At 40.4% G+C, this 23,201-nt stretch overlaps 2 protein-coding genes across 2 annotated transcripts in view; both read left to right on the top strand.

Annotated features, from left to right (window-relative positions):
- Window positions 1-23,201, top strand: part of DKFZP469O0726 (protein) — a 224,864-nt gene that overhangs the window by 104,611 nt on the left and 97,052 nt on the right. The window contains 1 exon segment of the mRNA NM_001135369.1: window positions 8,967-9,073. The gene's annotated coding sequence lies outside the window, so the exon portion shown is untranslated.
- The window catches only part of OSBPL1A (oxysterol binding protein-like 1A), a 110,505-nt gene continuing 105,447 nt past the window's right edge, over window positions 18,144-23,201 (top strand). Inside the window, 1 exon segment of the mRNA NM_001133772.1 lies at window positions 18,144-18,286. The gene's annotated coding sequence lies outside the window, so the exon portion shown is untranslated.

Genomic DNA, 23,201 nt, shown 5'->3' with positions numbered 1-23,201 from the left:
TAACAGCCCTATGCAGTATATACAACTATTCTTTCCTTTTTACAGATAAGTTGACTGAGGCACAGGGAGCTTATATAACTTACTTAAGGTCACAGAGCTTGTAAAAACCAGAGTTAGCATTTGGCCCTGGGCAGCCTGGCTCCAGAGTGTGTCCTTAACCAATAAACAGGCTGGCATGGTGGCTCATTCCTGTAATCCGAGCACTTTGGGAGGCTGAGGCGGCAGATCACCTGAGGTCAGGAGTTCGAGACCAGCCTGCCCAACATGGCGAAACCCTGTCTCTACTAAAAAATACAAAAATTAGCCGAATGTTGTGGCGTGTGCCTGTAATCCCAGCTACTCAATCCTGAGGCAGGAGACTCGCTTGAACCCGGGAGGTGGGGGTTACAGTGAGCCAAGATCACGCCATTGCATTGCAGCCTGGGTGACAGAGCCAAACTCCATCTCAAAAAACAAACAAAAACACAGGAAAAAACAATAAACAGTCTGGAATGGATATCAAAAATTCAGTGTTGACCCCTGAACATTTGATCTAGGAACAGGGGGAACAGGAGAAGTTTTGCAGATTTATAACCAGATCTACAAGGTAAGGTAGAATTTGTTGAGGTCAATTACATTAGCTTGGCTGTTGTAGCTAAGGTAGTGTTTAAATCTTCATTGTCTTCTATTCAGAAGTTCAAGGGTAGAGGGGGATTGATGTAGAGCAGGAGTTTCCATTCCACAAAAAAGAAATCCCCCTTTTTTGCTGTCGTTCTTTTCCTTCTCTTTTCTTGTCCTCATTTTTTCTGTTCTTCATCCCCCAAAATACATCATCAATTCACTCAATTTCCCAAGACCAAACTTTGGAGTCATTGTTCTTCCTCTTTCTCCAAATATATTTTGTTGATCAGTTCTCCCATTCAAGTACTAACCAGGCTTGAGCTTCCGAGATTAGCTGAGATTGGGTGTGTTCAGGCTATAGATAGTCAGTACTGTCTCTTAATATCACTCTACTTTGTTTCTCTTCCTATGTCCCCCTACCATTATGCTAAAATAGGCCATAGCTATCTTTCCCCTTGATTACCACAACTTCTTGGCTGGCCACACTGCCTCCACAATTTTTTTTTTTTTTTGAGACAGAGTCTTGCTCTGTCACCCAGGCTGGAGTGCAATGGCCGATCTCGGCTCACTGCAACCTCCGCCTCCCGGGTTTAAGTGATTCTTCTGCCCCAGCCTCCCAAGTAGCTGGGATTACAGGCGCGTGCCACCATGCCCAGCTAATTTTTGTATTTTTAGTAGAGACAGGGTTTCACCATGTTGGCCAGGCTAGTCTCGAACTTCTGACCTCAGGTGATCTGCCTGCCTTGGCCTCCCAAAGTGCTGGGATTACAGGCGTGAGCCACTGTACCCAGTCCTGCCTCCACTCTTATATTCCTTCATTTACCTCCATGGAATATTCCACAGAGTAGTTAGATGCTTCTGAAACACAAATTGGAACTGTCACAGCCTTAACAGAAGCATTCAGCGCCTTAGGGTATAATCTAAACTCTAAGTTGACTGACTTTATGACCTGTGTGTCTACTCACTTCAGCTGCTTCCTCTCTTACCTATTCCTTCCTTCCTTCTACACTCTGTGCAGCAACAGTGACCTTTTCTCATGCATTTGGGTCTTAGCATATGTTATTTCCAAGGTATGAAATCACTTTTTCTCATCTTTTACATGTAGTTTCCAGAAACTCCTCCTTGACTTCTCTAAGACTATGTTCTTATGTGTTTTCGGATCACCCTGCACTTTCTCTACCATAGCACTAGCCACTCTAATGTAATGCTTCCTGTTTCCATTTCTCTCTCTGGGCAGGCCCAGCCTCCTCAGGTGTTAGATGGGACAGGAAGAGCAAGCAAAGGTACAGGCCACAACAGTTGCCCCTATTCAGGCCAGTCGTACAGGGCACTGGAGAGTGAGCTTCTGTCTTTGGTCCAAGCTTTCTTTCAGGCAGCAAGGTTGAAGAATCTAATGGGTGAGACAGTGTGGCTATGAGACTAAGTGATTTATTGCTCACTTTTACTTCTGCCAAAGTCTATTTTATTTTATTTTATTTTATTTTTGAGACAGAGTCTCTCTCTGTTGCCCAGGCTGGAGTGCAGTGGCACGATCTCGGCTCACTGCAACCTCTGCCTCCTGGTTCAAGCGATTCTCCTGCCTCAGCCTCCCGGGTAGCTGGGATTACAGGCAAGTGCCACCTTGCCCAGCTAATTTTTGTATTTTTAGTAGAGACAGGGTTTCACCATGTTGGCCAGGTTGGTCTGGAACTTCTGATCTCAGGTGATCTGCCTGCCTCGGCCTCCCAAAGTGCTGGGATTACAGGTGTGAGCCACCATGCCTGGCCTACTTCTGCCAAAGTCTAGAAGACAGGCAAGCATTATACCCTGAAGCTCTCTCAAGCACTCAGAGTGGATAAACTCTGTTATGTCATCCAGTTCTGCACCTTATTCTTTGTGACACAGACCTTTCCAAGACTCCTCTCTTGACCTTGGCCATAGGTGGCCCTTTCTAGATCATATGTGGCTCAACCCTAGTTACCATTTACTTCATTGACTCCGCTTTTCTCATAAGGACTTACCATAAGGTGGGGAACCCATTGGACAATTCAGTCAGAAGTGATGCAAATCCAGTTATACCCTTTGATGAAGATTTCCTCAGTTTGATTAAAATTAACTTCCTTATTGCCTCACTTCATTCTCATTTGCAAGCAAGTACAAAACACATTCTGTAGTTCTGCTGGCTTCTCTCCTGTTTTGTTTGACTCCAGGTCTTTGTGACTTGTACTCTTTTCTAAATTTTTAAATGTAATTCATTTTATTTTTTCCAAATAATAATATCCTTCTCCTCTTACTCTTCTAAAGTCTCCCTTTGATCAGTATTATTCTTTCAATAGTAATTGTTTTATTTTCCATTTTCCTTGCTAGACAGCAAGCTCTGTAAAAACAAAGACTGTCTGTCCAACTTACCCCTTTTTCTCCAGCACCTAGCTGGTGCCTGCCACGTGATTGCCACTCCATAACTGGCAGATGAAAACCTCTCACCTTGCTAGAGTTCTCATTGATCATAATTCTGAAACTATCTTCCCTCAGAACTAGTATATTTTGCACTCTATTTTAGAAGTGTTTATTGGGTTTATATTTAGCAATACAAAAATGTTCCTTGTTCTTTAAGATCCAACTCAAGTGCAACATCTTTTCATCAAACTATGGATTACTCTAGTCCATAATGACAATGCTCTTCTCGGAAATTTTAATATTTTTTAAAAGTATGCACAACTTGCTAGTTATGTCTCACAACATCCCTGATATTATCTTTTTATTATTCATTTAATACATGCTACTTTGAGCTATATATTTTATATCCTCCAGTGCAATGAATGTAAATTATATAGATGTAGATATATAGAATAAATGGTCAGAGGTACTTCTTCAGTGGGTGATTGTATTCAAGGTAGTCATTTTAATTTGAACAAAAAATAGATTTATATTTTTATGTCTTTCAGCATGACCTCTTTTGATATTTTTCAAGTTATAGTTTTATGGAGTAGTTTTTAGAAGGTTAGTTGATTTTTATGTGCACACATTTTTTCCCTGTTTTGAAAAGAGAGTACTGATTTTCATTGAAGCATTTATATAATTCCAATCTGATATGAAAGTCCATTTTATTTATTTATTTTTTGAGACAGAGTCTTGCTCTGTCACCCAGGCTGGAGTGCAGTGGCGCGATCTTGGCTTACTGCAGCCTCTGCCTCCCGGGTCCAAGTGATTCTCCTGCCTCAGCCTCCTGGGTAGCTGGGATTACAGGCGCACGCCATGACGGCCAGCTAATTTTTGTATTTTTAGTGGAGACGGGGTTTCACCATGTTAGCCAGGCTGGTCTCGAATTCCTGACCTCAGGTGATCTGCACGCCTCGGCCTCACAAAGTGCTGGGATTACAGGTATCAACCACTGTGCCCAGCCTTGAAAGTCCATTTTAAAATGGACTTTGATCATTTAGGTTAGATCAGGTCTTTCATGTATATAGTCATTATGTATTGCATTTTTTACACCACAAAAGATAAGTCATCCCATTTTGTTATTTTCTGTATTTTCTCTGATCTTTAGCTTTGTCACTAGATTTTGTAGTTTTTGGGCTATTTAGTCTCTCTCCTGTTTGTGTTTAATTATTAAAAAAAGCCACATACATATTCAAGGTAGCAACGTTACCAGAAGGACAAGGATGGGGAAATAAAATGCCTTCATCCAGTTTTTTTCTTTTAAATACTTGTCCCAAATGATGGAAATATTTCAGTTAAATGTTGAAAAACAGGCAAAATATATTTTCTTGTGCCACAAGTAAAAAACAAAATGTAGTTAAAAATTACTTATTTCTCAATCTGCCCTAATCAACCAACCTATAGTAATATAAATGAAAAAGTTTTCATTTCACATTTTTAAACTAAAGGACCATAATTCTTTTAAGGTGAAATATAATAACTTGAAGCCATTTGGATTCAGATTATATTTTACATGAAAAGAATTATGGTAGCAAAGTGTGGAATAAGATATTTTATTAGTTTCCTTATTCATTTAATAAACATTTGAGAGGTTTTATTTTGGCAAAGCGTGGTGTTTGGATGGGGGTAAGGAAGTTTAGAGTTTACAGAGGTTCACAGAGAGACAACATACATACAATGCCTCATGCCGCTATAACAAGTGGTTGTGGCCACTGTTGGAGTCCAGGAGCAGCTGCTGTCATGTCCCATGGTGATATTTTGTTGTTGTTATTGTTTTTAGAGATAGGGTCTTGCTCTGTCGCACAGGCTGAAGTGCAGTGGTGTGGTCATAGCTCATTGCAACCTTCAACTACTGGGCTCAAGTGATCCTCCTGCCTTGGCCTCCCAAAGTGTTGGCATTACAGGCATGAGCCACTGCACCCATTCTCCACAGTGATATTTAAGGAAGGCTTCCTGGGGAAGGACAGCATTTGAACTAGGCCTTGAAAGAAAATAATTTTTTTTGTCAAGTAGGGAAACTTCTGAATATGGATAATTATTATTTCCAATATTCAAGTAACATGTCAATATTCAGCATTCAACATCCAATATTTAACAATATTTTGAAGACTGTTTTTAGGTAAACATTTCCAGGAGAACAATCTGGCTGAAACAAATTTAGTTTATTGAGCATCTTAAATGTTAGGCTAAGGAAATGTGGACTTTTTTTTTTTTACACTAGGATAACAGTGGAGGTTGTCTGTACAAGGGATTAATTTGTTCACATAAAGAAACAAGTGTTTTCCCACTGTTTTAAAAACTTACCCAATTAAAAATTGTTCAGTGTAATCATGAAAAATGACAGATTGTGAGCTTTTTATGTCTCTAAAGTTAAGCTTTTCCAATATGATCTTCTCACAGCTTTCATGACTTTAAAAACGTTTTTAGTACAAAAAATAACTTTTTTCCTGAAAATCAACAGCATCAGATTCTTATAGCAGGCCAAATAAGGCAACATACTGGCCTTCTTGCATTTATTCATGACAGTTTAGTCTCTAAATATTAACGAGCTAAAACATATTTGCAGTGATTCCCAGTTGGTCACTTTTCTAGAAGCTTAGCAATTTTAATTTTTTTTATGTAACATTATATAAACATAATTCTATAAGAAGCGTGCCAGTGTGAGTTGAACGGACCCTGATGTGCTACACTGCAGTGTGGCATACGGCAAGGTTCGGCAATTCTTAAACTGTTCCGCTGTGGAAGTTCATTTCAAAAATCTTGTTTTAACATTTGCTTGTCAAAGAAACGAAGTAACATTTGACTCTTTTGGACAAAAGAATTTGACACTCTCTCAATGGTGGATTCTTGTGAAAACTTATTTATATATATATACACACATATATATATTTGGAATATTTTTTGAAACTTTGCAGAACCAGTATTTTCAAACACTTGTAAGTATTCTTAAGTATGTATTTGGACAATTTATATTGCTTCATGTTAACAAGTATCTAAAGTTTATGAAATATCTAAAACAGACAAAAACAGGATGATTAAGCTTATGATGGTATTTAATAAAAGAACTATATCTATGAATAGTTATGCTTCTATCTTCCTGTCATTTATGCCCTGAAAGTGGAAAATTACTAGATCACCCGGAAAATTTATGGAAGGCATAGGCTGTGTCTGTTTCTCCTGGTACATCTCCTCAGTACTCGGTCCACAGTTCGTGTTGAGACATCTGTTCAGGCACTATTTAAGTCATATGGCACGTAGCATATGGTAATCTCATTTGCTATTTAGCAACTAAGTAGAGAATAAATCTTCACAATGTGTATCAGAGGTTCAAAATGAAAAATAAAGTCTGTAAAGTCAAATTTGTTTTAGAATATGGTAATTTTCAATTAGTTGGGCTTTATTAAAGAAGCTAACAAGAGAAAACTATCCTGTAAGATGTATTTTGTAAGATGTAAACTGTGGTAAAATATAATTTGGCCTTCATATCCATATATATGTGTGTGTGTGTGTGTGTGTCTGTCTGTGTGTGTGCATATATGTGTGTGTGTGTGTGTGTGTGTGTGTGTGTGTGTGTATATATATATATATATATATTTTTTTTTTTTTTTTTTTTTTTTGAGATGGAGTCTTGCTCTGTCTCCCAGGCTGGAGTGCTGTGGCACCATCTCCACTTACTGCAACCTCCACATCCCAGGTTGAAGCGATTCTCCTGCCTCAGTCTCCCGAGTGGCTGGGATTACAGGCACCCGCCACCATGCCCAGCTAATTTTTGTATTTTTAGTAGAGATGGGGTTTCACCATGTTGGCCATACTGGTCTTGAACAGCAGTATAGAAAACTTGAACTCCTGGGCTCAAGCAATCCTCCTGCCTCAGCCTCCCAAGTAGCTGAGACTACAGGTGTACACCACCATGCCCAGCTAATTTTTAAATTTTTTGTAGAGATGAAGTCTTGCTTTTTTGCTCGGGCTAGTCTTGAACTCCTGGCCTCAAGTGATCCTTTTACCTTGGCCTCTCAAAGTGCGGGGATTACACACATAAGCCACTATGCCTCGCCCTAGCTGTAATCTTGTGTCTTTCAGCAAATCTTGTTCTGTCCCCACCTTTTAGTTATTTTTTGATGAAAAGACTTCTTAAATGTTAAGATTTTTATTTGATGGGAGGGACAGATTTAAAGGATCTTAATGTATAATTAACAAAATATCAGAAACCATTTCAACTAAGTACACTTCTTTTGCATTAATCTGGACATAATATTTTATTTGTTTTTAAGTGATATATATGCACTTTGCACCTTCCTCTTGTCAATATTTTGTTTTTGTTTTTGTTTTCTATTTTTAATGAGTAAATGGGTTAAGATTTTCTTTAGAGGACCAGGGCAGATACTGATACTACCATTTCTTTATTGCCAACTTAAACACATACTCAATGGTACTGGACCTTCATAGGAACACATTTTTGAGAGCACAAAGACCTACTTATGCCAAACAGTGGTCCAGATAGGAAGTAGAGTTAATGCTGTTTTCAGATATGTTAGCCACCATTGATAACTACAGAATTATTTTTGTTTCTTTTTAGTACTTGCTTTTGAATAAAATTACTTATCTACAAAGGAAATTTTAATGTTTTATAAAGAGTGCTATCAATCCTTCTTGTCAGCTGTTTTTCTTAAACATTACCTTGTTATTTAATTCCTATAAACTTTTTTTTTTGTCTTGGTGATTCTTGTAGGGCAGTGCTCCCCAACTTTTTTGGCACCAGGGACTGGTTTTGTGGAAGACAGTTTTTCTGCGGACTCGGGGGTAGGGGTGGGAGTAGGGGGTGGGGAGATGGTTTCGGGCTCAAACTGTTCTACCTCAGATCATCAGGCATTAGATTCTCATAAGGAGCCCGCAACCTAAATCCCTCATATACACAGTTTGCAATAGGGTTCGTGCTCTCATGAGAATCTAATGCCGCCACTGATTTGACACGAGGCAGAGCTCAGGTGGTAATGCTCACTCACCCTCCACTCACCTCTTGCTGTGTGGCCCGGTTCCTAACAGGACCACAGACCAGTACCAGTCTGCAGCCCGGGTCTGGGGACTCCTGTTGTAGGGTATAGACCTTTCTAGGAGAAGGCTCCATTCTTTCTTTCTCTGTACCAATTTATGTGCCCTAAATAAAGTGTGTGCTTAATAATGATGCCCAAGAAACATGAGGCTGGGTGCAGTGGCTCACGCCTGTAATCCCAGCACTTTGGAAGGCCGAGGTGGGCAGATCACCTGAGGTCAGGAGTTTGAGACCAGCCTGGCCAACGTTGTGAAACCCCATCTCTACTGAAAATACAAAAAAAATTAGCCAGGCATGATAGCGTGTGCCTGTAGTCCCATCTACTCGGGAGGCTGAGGCAGGAAAATCTGTTGAACCTGGGAGGTGAAGGTTACAATGAGCCGAGATTACTCCACTGCACTCCAGCCTGGGCCACAGAGTGAGACTCTGTCTCAAAGAAAAAAAAAAAAAGAAAAAAGCCGGACGCCTCGACTCACGCCTGTAATCCCAGCACTTTGGGAGGCCGAGGTGGGCGGATCATGACGTCAGGAGTTTGTGGCCAGCCTGGCCAATATGGTGAATCCCCGTCTCTACTAAAAATACAAAAATTAGCCGGGCGTGGTGGCGGGCGCTTGTAGTCCCAGCTACTCGGGAGGCTGAGGCAGAAGAATTGCTTGAATCTGGGAGGCAGAGGTTGCAGTGAGCCAAGATTGCACCACTGCACTCCAGCCTGGGCAACAGAGCGGACTCCGTCTCAAGAAAAAAAAAAAAAAAAAAAAAGAAAAGAAACATGATATGTTTTGCTTAAGATAGCTAGATGTAAAGATGAGGTTAATAGATATGAGAGTATTTTTGTGGTCTTAGTTTACCTTAAGATTCCTTAAAATCCCACTCACTGTATTTATTTTTTTATTTATAGAAATGCTTCCATCATTTCTTCAGAAAGTTGAAGTTGTCTCAGAAGCTTCTAGAGAAACTTGTGTAGCTTTGACTGATTGCCTTAATCTCTTCACTAAACAAGAAGGGGTAGGTAGTTCAGAATTGAATTTGTAAACTAATTGTTTGGATATTGCATGCGTGGTTGTCCATGAAGTCATTGCTTTCAAATTGTTCAAAGGTAGGAAAAAATTAGTATTAACAAAGGAAAGCTTCATTTGTCACAAAAATTTAGAACTTATTTATTATTGATTAAGCAGGATGAAATAACTTGTGTTCATATCTTTTGAATTTGTTGATGTAGCCATATTTAATAAGTATACTTAAAATTGATCTACTCAGGATTGTTATGACACTTCAATAAGAGAGATGTGAAAATATTCTAGAAACAGAAGGTCTTTACATTAAAAAATACTTTTATTTAGGAAATAGAGTACTATCATACTTATCTATGTAAACTAAGCTCAATGGATTAAATATTTTTTGTGTTCTTTCCCCTCACTCTCTTACCCTTCAACAGTTTGCCATTTGCTTTTCTAAATATGAGTAAGGGCTGAGCATGGTGGATCATGCCTGTAATTCCAGCATTTTGGGAGGCTGAGGCGGGCAGATCACCTGAAGTCAGGAGTTCGAGACCAGCCTGTCCAACATGATGAAACCCCGTCTCTACCAAAAAATACAAAAATTAGGCCGGGCACAGTGGCTCACGCCTATAATCCCAGCACTTTGGGAGGCTAAGGTGGGCAATCACTTGAGGTCAGGAGTTCGACACCAGTCTGGCCAACATGATGAAACCCCATCTCTACTAAAAATACAAAAATTAGCCAGGCATGGTGGCGCACACCTGTAATCCAGCTACTTGGGAGGCTGAGGCAAGAGAATCACTTGAGCCCTGGAGGCAGAGGTTGCAGTAAGCCAAGATTGCACCACTGCACTCTAGCCTGGGTGATGGAGTAGACTCTGTCTCAAAAAAAAATTAGCCAGAGAATCACTTGAACCCGGGAGGCAGAGGCTGCAGTGAGCCAAGAACGCACTACTATACTCCAGCCTGAGTGACACAGTGAGACCCTGTTTCCAAAAAAAAAAAGAAAAGAAAACCAAATATGAGTAAGAGTGGTATGCTGAGCTATCAGTGATTCATTTTCAAAGGATTGAAAAGTTACAAAGATGTGTTTTGGTTGCCAGAATTAGGATTTTTCTTGTTTTGCTGTTTTTCCCCTCATTTTTATGATTTCAATGTAAGTCAAGTGTCAATAGATTTTCTTTTCCATTTTGTTAATTTTTATATATATGTCTAATCTTCAGTATTTTAGATTAAGATACCAAATTTCTTATTCTTGTTTTAGTTTACTTGTACCTTTTGGTTAGAGATTAGGTTTTGGTAAAAGAAGATAGATGAAATTGCTTTTATATATTTTCCTCTAATATGTAAAGATCTAACATTTTATTTTCTCATGACTAGAAAGGGATCCTTATGAATTCATATACAATTTTTTTTTTGAGACAGGGTCTTACTCTGTTGCCCAGGCTGGAGTACAGTGGCGTAGTCATGGCTCACTGCAGCCTCAGCCTCCTGGGCTCAAGTGATCCTCCCACCTCAGCCTCACAAGTAGCTGGGACTACTGGCATGCACCATGATGCCCAGCTAATTTTTGATTTTTTTTTTTTTTTTTTTAGAAATGGGCCTTTGTATGTTGCCCAGGTTGGTCTTGAACTCCTAGATGCAAGCCATCTGCCCGACTCAGCCTCCCAAAGTGCTGGGATTACAGGCATGAGCCACCATGGCGAGCATATACAAATTTTTAAATGCTGTGTTTGCTATATGTAGCACCAATTCGACATGTTAATTTATTTGGAGAATAAGACAAATATGGAAATAATAATCATTTAAAACAAACTTACCAAAAGTCTTTTAATAGAATTATATTAACTATCACAGGAAAACATAATTGTTCATTAAACATTTCAAATGGTTGATTTTTTAATACTGTTTGAAAATATCCCTCCTCAGCACTTCTATTTTTCGTGGTTTGCAAATTTCATGAGTAAGTTTATTTAAATAACAGATGATTTAGTGTTCTAAATAAATCTGAACAGGATGGTTGCATTCAGAATATCTTTGACATTAATAAAATATGATGTCATAGGATTCATGAAATATTTAGTACCTTGTAAAACCACATTTCACTCATGTCTCTTATGTGGTACCTGATGGATGTATTGATAGCTTTCTTGTTCTAGAGATGTATGGTTTTAAGGCTGAACATTAGATTAGAAGTAACATGTTATGTTGGTTCATGTTTAATTTCTGAAGCAATCAACCTATTCTATTTTTTAAACTATCTGCTTAAAAAATAACCTAATTCTTTCTCTTTGTGAAAATCTAGATGTGCAAGAGTGTTAGCCTAAAGTTTAGGCTAATTGACCTCTTTTAGCCTCTTAAATTTATCATGAGGATTAAATAAGATAATGTAAGCAAAATACTTAGCATAGTACCAGACACATAGTAAGCCCTGAATAAAAGTTAACAGTTATTGTAAGATCTTAACTAATTAACATTTGTAGCCTCTCTTTTTTGATAGTATCTTGGAGCTTTTATGTGTGTAACAGTGGATTTATCTTGTTTTGGGAGGAAGTAGCATTGTCTAAAGAACTTTTATTTGACCACTATCATTGGAATGATGGTGTTGTGTTTCCATCCTTGTTGTTTAAATGACAAGGCTACTTCACTTCTCTGAACCTTGTTGTCTTCATCTTTTGAATAAGGGAAACCATATAGCAAGCTTTTAGAAGCACTGGTCTGAAAGTCTGGTGGACCCATTTTTAATCTCAGTCTTTCTCTAACTTTTCTCCAACTGTGGGACAAGTTTCTGTAAAATGAAAATAAACACCTCAGAGTTGGGTGTGGGTATCAACTATATGTAGACGAATGTTACATATATAGAGTATGTTAGCATACTGCGTGGAACACAGTATTCTGTTTAGTAACTAGCATTTAATGTTTCAAGCTTTTGGAATGTATTTAAGATATCTTCTGAGTAATTATATGAAATATCAACTCCATGAAACACTTAGAATCCATGGATTTCCTTCTCAACAGTAAGATAAACAGTGAGAAGGCACTGCAAAATATTTGAAAGGTAAGTGGCATTTCTAAAGTTAGTCTTTCAAATGCATAAGGATTACAACATAGGAATTTAACAGCATAATCGAGGTCAGAGTGGTGTAATTATGTGCTGTAATACGTTTTTTATCTGGCATTATAAATTACATTTCTATTATCTAGAAATTTTATTAAAAGAGCAGGCATAAGCTTTGAAGACCTACAGACCTGGCTGTAATTCCTGGCTCTGCTATTTGGTCTCTTTGACTCAGTTTTAAAATACAATCTCCTATTTAAAATGGTGACCACCCAAAAGGGATTATTTTAAAGAGTAAATGCGATCATATTGGTAAAACACCTCTGTAGGGACTGGCACAAAACAGGGATCCAGTAGATGTAAGTGACCCCAGCCCCCACAGCAGCAACACTGTTTTTATTCTAGTCTTTTTTGAGGGCAGTTATTCTAAATGTTTCACATTTACTTCTTAACCTAAAACTTTAAAACTTAATTTTATGTTTATTTCATTTTTTTTTTTACAAACCCTTGTCAGGCCATAATTTTATGTTTTCTAGGTGTCTCGAGATTGGCCTTTTGTATGTCAATAATTATTCTGTGCCTTAATACAGAGATGCCCTCAGGGGATAATGTTTATATGAGTCTGTGTTTTTCTACTAAATGGCCTGGTCCTGCCAATGCTTTTTGGACTCTTGTTTGCTCTTTATAGGTTTTTAAAAATTACCTCTCTTGATTTTTCAAATTAACTGTGTACCTGCCTCTAGCAGTGGAATACTGATGCCTCTGATTTACTCTTTCTAATCTCCTGTTTATTAAAAAGAAAACTAGATAACCAAACTCCATAAAATTATGTCCAGTCAGAGTAAACTGGCCCTCTGTGAGAATCTTGGGGGTTTACAGTGTGTGCAGGCCTTCATGCCTTCTATTTCTGTGGTACGTGGGTGTTTTTTGCTTATTTGAAGATGTACTGATATGACCTACATAATCGAGGTTTTCATAGGAGCTCTAAATAAATGAGGCATTATTGTAGGAAGATTTTATTTGTAAATAAAACTGCTATGGCCTAGTGGCTCATGCCTGTAATCCCAGCACTTTGGGAGGCTGACGGGGGGGGTGGATCACCTGAAGTCAGGAGTTCGAGACCAGCCTGGCTAACATGGTGAAACCCCATTTCTACTAAAAATACAAAAAAATTAGCCAGGTGTGGTGGCACGCACCTGTAATCCTAGCTACTCGGGAGGCTGAGGCAGGATAATCCGTTGAACCTGGGAGGCGGAGGTTGCAGTGGGCTGAGATCAGGCCATTGCACTCCAGCTTGGGCAACAAGAGCTCTGTCTCAAAAAAACAAAAAACAAAAAAACTACTTATGCTGTTGAGAAAATGGCAATATATAAAATACTTTGTAAAGTTTGTGGTTGATCTACTGAAGAAAAACCTAGATGCTGTTTTTAGGGTAGTTTTCTTAGAAACAGTATAACAGAATGTGAGTGCTGGGTCTTTTCTTAGCCTGGTCTGAGAGTTCCATTCAAAATGCCAGAAACTGGTTTCTGGAATTATATTTGTTTCTGTAGTTTTCCTTGCCAGAGGATGCCCTCCTCATTTTGTGTACTATCGAGCTTCCTTGATGTTAGTCATACCAATTTTTCCAAGGTAAGAACTGCCCATTTAAAGTTAGTAGAAGCTCAGTTATCAAGTGTTTTATACATATTTCATGTTAAATCTCCTGACTGCTGAAGAGCTGTGACCCAACTGTATGACTGGAATGAGAGTGGTGTTGGCCAGGCATGGTGGCTCATGCCTGTAATCCCAGCACTTTGGGAGGCTGAGGTGGTGGATCACCTGAGGTTAGGAGTTTGAGACCAATCTGACCAACATGGTGAAACCTCGTCTCTACTAAAAATACAAAAAATTAGCCGGGTGTGGTGGCAGGCACCTGTAATCCCAGCTACTCGGGAGGCTGAGGCAGGAGAATCGCTTGAACCCAGGAGGCAGAGATTGCAGTGAGCGAGATCGCACCCTTGCCCTCCAGCCTGGGCAACGGAGCGAGACTCCATCTCAAGAAAAAAAAAAAAAAAGAGTGGGACTAATTTTGTGGTATAATGGAAAGATTCAGACCCTACATTGGAACCGTCTGAAGGGTTGGAATTCTGTACTGCTTCTTTGGACTGGACACTGGTATCTTTGAAGAGAAATCATGTGTACATGTGGACTTACAGCTCTACAAAGTCATGATCTCTTCCCTTCATTTCATTTCCTGCGCTGTCGGGCAGTCCTGTAGTCATTTTGTGACCCTGATATCTTTTGTTCCCTAATGTTCTTAACAGCTCTTCTCGGCCTGCACCCATCTCTGGCCCTCTGTCTCTGTAGTCCCCTCAGATCTCCTTCCACTCTGAGCAGAATTCCTTTGTTAAACATGAGGCAGTCACTGTATATGGCTCCACTCCCTACCACTCTTCACTCCAGTTTTTATCTGCATCTGCTCTTATCCTTTCCTCTAGCCTTTTGCTGGAGGCATCTGTCTCCTTCCATTCTGCTTCTCTGGGGACCTTGCTTCAAAAAATAGCTCCTCTCTTTGGAATTCTCTACCCCCTTATTTATAGCTTTTGTCTATCTCCCTGCATCCTTTTCCAATTCCATTTTTGAAAATGTGATACTTTCTGTTTCTACTTCTTAATTTTCAGCAAGTCCACCGAAACTGTTCTTGCCAGTATTTCCTTATTGCTAAATCAAAGGACATTTAAAAATTGTCTTGCTTGTCCTCTGAAGGGCCTGGCATGTGACTACTTCCTGTTTTTTGGAATTGCGCTGTGGCTTCCACAGTGCTGCCTCTTTTGGCTTCTCCTTCCTTTGTAGCAGCTCCCTTTCAGTCACCTTCTTTTTTTTTTTTTCTTTTGAGGTGGAGTCTTACTCTGTTGCCAAGGCTGGAGTGCAGTGGTGCCATCTTGGCTCACTGCAACCTCAGCCTCCCGGGTTCAAGCAATTCTCCTGCCTCAGCCTCCTGAGTAGCTGGGATTACAAGTGCACGCCACCACACCCAGCTAATTTTTTGTATTTTAGTAGAGATGGGGTCTCACTATGTTAACCAGGCTGGTCTCAAACTTCTGAACTGAAGTGATACACTTGCCTTGGCCTCCCAAAGTGCTGTGATTACAGGCGTCAGCCACCACGCCTGGCCTCAGCCACTTTCTAAAGCATTTTTTTATCTACCTATGTATTAAATATTAGTATTCCCTAGGTTTCTGTGAGTGACCTTCTCACTCCTCGTATTTTCCCTGGATGATGTCACCCACTCCTTTAACTAGAATTCCCTGAGGACTCAGATGTCTCCACCTCAGACTTCTCCTGAGTTCTGGTCTAATATATCCAGCTGCCTTTTGAACATTTACATATGCTTATATCAGAAGCATTTCAAAACCAACGTGTCTCAAACTGAGTTATCCATTCAACTCATAGACTTGCCACCCATTCAGTAATTCAGGCCAGGATCATGGGAACTGGCTTTGGTTCATCCTCCTTCTTCCTCCCTATCTTTAATCAAGTCCTGTCAATTTTTGTGTGTGTGTGTGTGTGTGTGAAGGAGTCTCGCTCTGTTGCCCAGGCTAGAGTACAGCGGCACAGTCTTGGCTCACCGCAACCTCTGCCTCCTGGGTTCCAGCAACTCCCCTGCCTCAGCCTCCCAAGTAGCTGGGATTACAGGCACACACCACCATACCCGGCTAATTTTTGTATTTTTAGTAGAAACGGGGTTTTACCATGTTGGCCAGGCTGGTCTAGAACTCCTGACCTCAAGTGATCTGCCTGCCTCGGCCTCTCAATGTGCTGGGATTATAGGTGTGAGCCACCATGCCCGGTTCAGTTTGATTTTTTAATATCTTGGTTGCCTATCTCCCTTTATTCTGTCTTCCCCGACTCCAGCATACAGTTCCCCATTGCTGTTCTGTGAGATAAATTCTCAAGGTTGCTCTGTTGGATGACTGTAACCATTTCCTCATTCAGGCTCCACCCTTCAAAGCTAGGTGAGGTGTCCCTGCTGCTCCATGAGTTCCTGGCTGTCATAGCATTTATCACATTGTATCATTATATATTCACAAACTGGAGCTCCCTAAGGAAGCAACTGTATCTTAGTTATTTTTGTAGCATGGTACTTGGCATGTGGTAGATGGTGAATAAATATTTGAATGAATGAATAATGAATGTACAAAGGAAAAAATTCAGGCTTTGGGATCAGACCAATCTGGATCTAAACTCTGCTACCTCGACCTTGAACAAATGAATATATGTTTAGGAATTCTGTTTCCACATCTGAAATTGAGCGCATATATGTGTTATTTTATGTGAGGTGCTTCGGTACAGTACCTGGCACATTTAGGGGCCATGTAGATTGCCTTTTAAAACAAGAAGGTAATTTGTTGTTCATTGTTTTGCTACCTAGCACTACTTTTATAAACTGAATTCATTCTTTAATTTTCAGGGCCTAGGGAGAGATTCTGTAGCAGGGACTCCTCTTTCCATACGTGATTTTTCCAAATACAGTAACAGTTATTTTCAGTGAAAAAAGTAAAAGAAATAAACTGACTTTTCAAAGATGCCATGAGGCTGGGCGTGGTGGCTCACGCCTGTAATCCCAGCACTTTGGGAGGCCAGGGCAGGTGGATCACTTGATGCCAGGAGTTAGAGACCAGCATGACCAACATAGCAAAACCCCCATCTCTACTAAAAATACAAAAAATTAGCTGGGCGTGGTGGTGCAGGCCTGTAATCCCAGCTACTCAGGAAGCTGGGGCATGAGAATCACTTGAACCCAGGAGGTGGAGGTTGCAGTGAGCTGAGATTGTGCCACTACACTCCAGCCTGGGCGACAGAGCAAGACTCTGTCTCCAAAAAAAAAAAAATAATAAATAAAATAAAGTAAATAAAATAAAAATGAAAACAAAGTTGCCATGAAACCTCACTGACATTCATTCCCAATTTTCCCAGCATGGCCTGGAATGGTCTTTAACACATTCTAGGTCTGTAGTGCAATTACAGTTACCACCGATTTCAATGGGACTTAAAGTACCTAGGATCTTGTGAAAGAAATATTTAATTTTGTTCATTTTTACTCTGAACTCACTGAAGTATGAGGACAGATTTAAACACTTTAGTAAGGTGAAAGGTTTGAAACATGTTGAAACAAAAAGATTTTTTTCCCTCCATCAGAGTGTTACAGTTAACCATAAATTTCATTAACCTGAACATCCCACTTAAGTGTGGTATTTGGGTGGTGGGTTGTCCTCTCCTCTGAACCTTTGCCCTTCAAGCCTGGCTGGAATAATTTTACCTAAGTAGGTTTCACGGTAGTAGGATTAATACCGTTGTTTTCCTTGTTGCTCAGTGTCCCAACTAGAGTATAAACAATAAATATGTGAAGACTGCCCTTCAGTCTTGGTTTTGGAACCGTAAACGCGAACGCTTCAGCATAAGCCTGAGTAAGTGACAGGCAGGATTGGAGAGAAGATTCCTTTGCTTTCCAGAGTTTCCCGAGGGGCGGGCTGGTAAGAAAAAAAAAGAAAAGAAAAAAAAAAAAAAAGTTGCCAGGGCCGGTGTCTCCAGGAGAGGGCCGAGCGCACAGCAGCTCTAGGACCTCGCAGGCGCCTCAGCGCGGCACTCACGCATAGCCCAAGGAGCAGTCCCCGACCTCTCCTCGGAGGGCCGTGCAGGCTTCCCCGGCGGTCCCTACCTGCGCCTCCGCCCGCCAGCGGCGCTGGGGAAGGGGAGGAGCGGCCCGGACGCGGCCCGCCGCGCGCAGGGAGCCGCCCGCCGCAGGCCTTGCCGCCGCCCGCCCGCGCTCTCCCGGCGAGCCCCGGAGGGCGGGTCTGCGGCCGAGCCAGCGGCGGCCGAGGGGCAGCGCAGACCTCTGCGGCCCGGGCGGGCGCGGCGCGGGAGTCCTGGGCCGCTGGCGGGCAACGCCTCTGCCCGACCTCGCTGGGGAAGGCGGGCGCTGCTGCGCGGCCGGAGCCAGGGGCAGGCTGCGCGAAGGTGACTTAGGGAGACCTTGCGGGCCGCCCTGGGTCGCGCCTCCCGGATCGGCTCGCTTCGGCTCGACTGGAGGGGAGGAGGAGGAGCAGGCCGAGCGCATTCGCGCTGGAGCTTGCCAGGAGCGCAGGGTGGAGCGCGCCAGCCGGGGTCCTCGGATCTGGCCCAGGTAGGTGGGTGTATTTGCAGCTCCGTAGCTTTGCGGGGCAGCCTGGGGCCACGGAGGATGCCGGGGGAGGGCGGCCAGACTTGATCCAGGGCTGTGAGTAGATCCAAGAATAGTTGGACGTGTGTGTGCAGAGTGGGGTGCAGCCGCGGGCGCGTGGGGAGGGGCGCACCAGCCGGGAGACCCTGCTCTCTTCCCAGTGCGGGTCTCCCTGCCTTGGGGTTCCTGCAGGAAGAGCCCCTGGGGAAAAAGCCCGTGGACTGATGTGTTTCTCAGTTGAATATTGGTATTAGGTCAAGAAGGGCTGGAGTGGGAGGAGTAAGACAGTGAAAGACATTATTGTCCTGAATAACCTTCCAAGTTAGTGATTTTTCGCATGGCTGTGCTCCGGCTGACATTGAGATGAACTTACCATCCGCTGCTCAGAGGCCACTGAAATTCCAAGAATACGAGAAGTGCATGAGCGGATTAAGGAGAGAAAGGGAAATTCTATTTGTGTTGGGGAATGGGGAGGTGGCTTTTAACTTTAATGTTTTGATTAAAGATTTTTGATTACTCACAGGCTTTCTTTGTAGCCTAAACCAGCGGGGAATCACGTTTCCTAGCATTCAGAGCATGTGGCTAGTTGTTTAGTGCTTTCTGTTGTGCTGGATTTTTCTGGGTTTGGAGAGAGGGTGGTAAGGAGAGGAAGATGCCAGAGAAGAGCTTAGTACAGCTTTTCTGAGTTATTAAGGCTATTAAAAGTTTCTTAATTTTAATTAGGTTCAAAGACTGAATTAAGGCATTGCTTAGCAGGAATCTTTTTCGAGAGAGAAAAAATGCTTGAAATGTGTGTTGGTGGAATAATGTGTAGGCTGGAAAACGGGGTGGGGTGGGGGGGTGTCTAAATGCAAACTTGCTTTCCATTTTGAGGACACACCGAAGTTAATCTCCTCTCCAAATCAAATTTGATTTTTAGTCCTTAAGCTGATGTCTTTGGCAAGGTAACTCAATGTCTGTTTAGTGGATATTTAATCTGAGCATAACTACCAGGGAGCTATTTCAGCCTCTGTCCCAGTGCTACTTTTGCCAGACTGGAGTTTTAAAGGAACTTGTATCAGCCTGAATATAGTTGCTGGACTCTAGTCTCCCCTCTTTAGAAACCCTTTAAAGGTTAAATTTAGGAGATTGTATTGACAGTGAAAGTGACCCGTATAATTTCTTTGCCCCCAGTTGTGAGCCCTGCATAATTGGGGGGAAGTAAAAGAGCCTGTTAGGTTTTCCATATTAAAGCAAAGGTCTTACTGATATTCAGGGTAGTTTATAAATAGTTTGAGCATGTTTAAATATTGTGCATAACTGAGAAAATAATTATGCAACATCATAATCTAAGCTCCACGTACAATTTTTGACAGTTTATCATTTACATTCTTTATAAAAAGGTTGGCTAAACTTACTACTTCTGGCATTCAAATATATGACTGTTTATCAGCTTTCTGAGAATTATAAGAAATATTTTAATTCCTCTAAAAATAGAAATTTAGAATTGTTATTCAGTCCACATTATTCAACATATATTCCTAAAATTTTCAGTTTATTTTATATATAGTCCAGAGATACAGCTACAAATTAATTTGGAAGCAGCTAAGACATAAGTTATAAATAAAATGAAGTTTATGTAAACTGAAGCTGGATTTCATTGTGATAACTTTTGGGGAATTTTTGAACAAAATACATAAGGTTTTAATTAGCATGGTGTGTGTGTGTGTGTGTGTTAGGCTTGTCATGCTTGATGTGACTCAAGATGTATCCTGATAAATCTTTTTATCTCACGATGGTACCAAGACTATAGTCTGCATGTGACTGTGTTTGTCTCATTCCGTACCATATTCCCAATATAGAATGCAGTGCCTGGCTTGTACTCTGATGATTTTTGCATGAGTTATATAGGCAGACATAATTTTCCTTTCATTTTAACTTCAGAGTCTTAAGGGTGTAACCCCTATACATTTTTATAATGGTCCATTGAGGATTTGATGTCTATTACTTTCTGTAACTTTTTTTTGAGTCATTTGATAACTATTTATAGACTGTTTACCTTATAAGAGACTACTAGACCAGTCTGTCTTCATAAAACTAGATGACTAAAATCTATGTAGTCATCTGACTTATACCGGCGTCAGGTGACTAAATAAATTCTTACAGAAGGTGCAACATACCCAGAAGCAACAGAAGAGGGTAAATTTTAGCAAATCCTTAAGACTGGAATGGAAGGGAAAGAATAAAGAGAAAGTCCAGTCTCAAAGATAGAAGCAGGGTCCTTTTGAAGGACTTTGTAAAGTATATCTTGGGCAGTTAGAGTCACTGAAAGATTTTAATCAGATTTAATGAGATTTGCTCCTTACGAGAAGGATTAGAGAGAAGCACAGGCCTGCAAACAGGACGACCAGGTGCAGGAACTCAAGAGAGATAATCAGGGACTGAACCAAGTTAGTGACTGTGGAGAAGGAAAGGGGGATGCAGAGCCGAGATGCTTCAGAAACAAACAACTTGAATAGGAGCTGGTACTGCAGGGAATGTGGGGAATGAAGGTGGAGCCATAGATGACACCCAGGTTTATGGCACAAGTCACACTGTATAGAGATGATTAAGGTGGGGAATTGAGGGAATGTGGAAAGATGAGTTGCCTTTTGGACATGCTATTATGTTCAAGTAAGATTGTCCTTAGGTGTCTGATAAAAATTTGGGAATCATTAACATTGGGAGCCACCTAAGTCAACATGGTAATTGAGGTCAAAGGAATGAATAATATTACCTAGGAGAAGACGCTTGAACAAGTTTGAAATCAAAAGATTGAATACTGATGCTTAAAAGACAAGTGAAAGAAAGGGAGCCAGTGGAGATGACTGAGAAAAGGCGGCCGGAGAGGCAGGAGGAACTCTAGAACACGGGATCGAGGGAGACAAGCCGCCCAGAGGACAGGTAAGAACTGAAGCTTGTCCATTGTATTTGGTAGCCAGGTGGTCATTGGAATCTTTTTTTCCTTTATTTTTTCTAAAAAACAAAACAAAACAAAAAACGGGGTACATGTGCAGAACATGCAGATTTGTTATATAGGTATATGTGTGCCATGGTGGTTGGTCATTGAAATCTTTGATGATGGAAGTTTTAGAAGCTTCATATAGGGCCAGATGTGGTGGCTCACACCTGTAATCCCAGCACTTTGGGAGGCTGAAGCAGGTGGATCCCCTGAGCTCAGGAATTTGAGAGCAGCCTCAGCAGCATAGCGAAACCCCGTCTCTCCCAAAAAAATATAAAAAATTAGCTGGATGTGGTGGTGTGCACCTGTGGTCCCAGCTACTTGGGAGGCCGAGGTAGGAGGATCACTTGGGCCTGGGAAGGGGAGGTTGCAGTGAGCCGAGACTGCACCACTGCATTCCAACCTGGGTGACAGAGTGAGACCCTGTCTCAAAAATAAAAAAATAAACAAAAAACAAAAAAAGGAAGCTTGACATAAGAGGAAGCCAGATTGCAGCATGCAAAGGAGTAAGTGTGAGGGAGGTGAGGAAACAAATGATGAAGATAGACTTTGTAGACATTCATAATCTGTGGATGATTGTAATTTTATTCCTTTTTTTCAATTCTTATACCTTTCATTTCTTTTTGTAATTCTTCATTTACTGGCTAGGGCCTTCAGGACAATGTTGCGTAGAAGCTGAGATGGTAGGAATTCGTGTTCATCCCTGATTTAAAAAAAAAAAAAAAAAGGCATACCTCTAACTTCTAATGATTCACTGTTAAGAATGGTGTTTAACAAATACCATTTACCAGATTTAAAGAGTTTCCTTTGATATATTGTTGAAAATTTTTTTTATCATTAAAGGGTGTTGAGTTTTATCAGATGTTCTTTGGTGTCTATTAAAAGGGTTGTATGGTTTTTTAAATCTGCTAAGCTGGTAAATGATATATTTGGACTTTTTCCAGTGCCAAGCCAGCCATCCTTGTGTACTTGGAATAAACCTAATTTGGTTATGATGTATTATCTTTAACATTGTTCTCAATTTGGTTTCCTTTGGATTTTAGTATCTATTTTAGTATGTATGTTCATAAGTAAGATTGACTTGTAATTTTCTTTTTTTGTTCTGTCCTCATCAGGGTTTAATATCAAGGTTATACTGACCTCATAAAGTGAGTTTAGGAGTATTCCCTCCTTTGCTGTTTTGTATAAAATTGAAATGATCTGTTCCTTGAAAATTTAGAACTTTCTTATAAAACCACCTTATCTTTGTAAAGTTTTTTTTTTAACTAGTAACTACATATATTTAATGTTTCTAGGATTATTGTAGTTTTCTATTTCTTTTTGGGTCAGTTTTGACAAGTTATATATTTTTAGGAATTCTTTTAAGTTTTGAAATGTATTATAAAGGTATTCATAATTTTCTTTCATTTTTTTTAACTTAGGTTGGATCTGTAATTATATATCTTTCCTAAACTTTTTCCATTTTCTTTTTTCTAATACTGACTTGGATATCTCCAAAGAAATTTCGTTTCAAATGAATCTCAGTCCCTCCCTATAAGTCTCATTAAAGCTTTTTTTGATTACTTTTCAAAAAACGGTCTTTAGTTTCTTATCTATTGCATCTTTTTTAAAATTAAATTTTACAATTATCTGTATCAGCTTTTTGAGTTTTATTTTTTTCTTTAGAACATTTGTTATCCTCTGTCTTTTGAACCTGGATAATTCAAAGTTTTTCCTGTCCGGATTTCTAGTTGTATATTTCGTAGTTCTAGTATTTTGTAATTTCGTGAATGTATCACTGTTAGCTTTAGCCGTTGGTTTATTTTTTAGACTCTAATAATGTATTTTTGTAGACTCCATCTTTCCAGCCTGAAGACTGCTTATGAATGGAGTCTAGGTACTATCCACCTAACATTTAAA

This window comes from Pongo abelii, chromosome 17 (assembly GCF_028885655.2).
Source record: "Pongo abelii isolate AG06213 chromosome 17, NHGRI_mPonAbe1-v2.0_pri, whole genome shotgun sequence".
Classification (NCBI taxonomy): domain Eukaryota; kingdom Metazoa; phylum Chordata; class Mammalia; order Primates; family Hominidae; genus Pongo; species Pongo abelii.
Note: the sequence above shows the minus strand (reverse complement) of the source record. Positions and strands in the feature narration are given on the sequence as shown.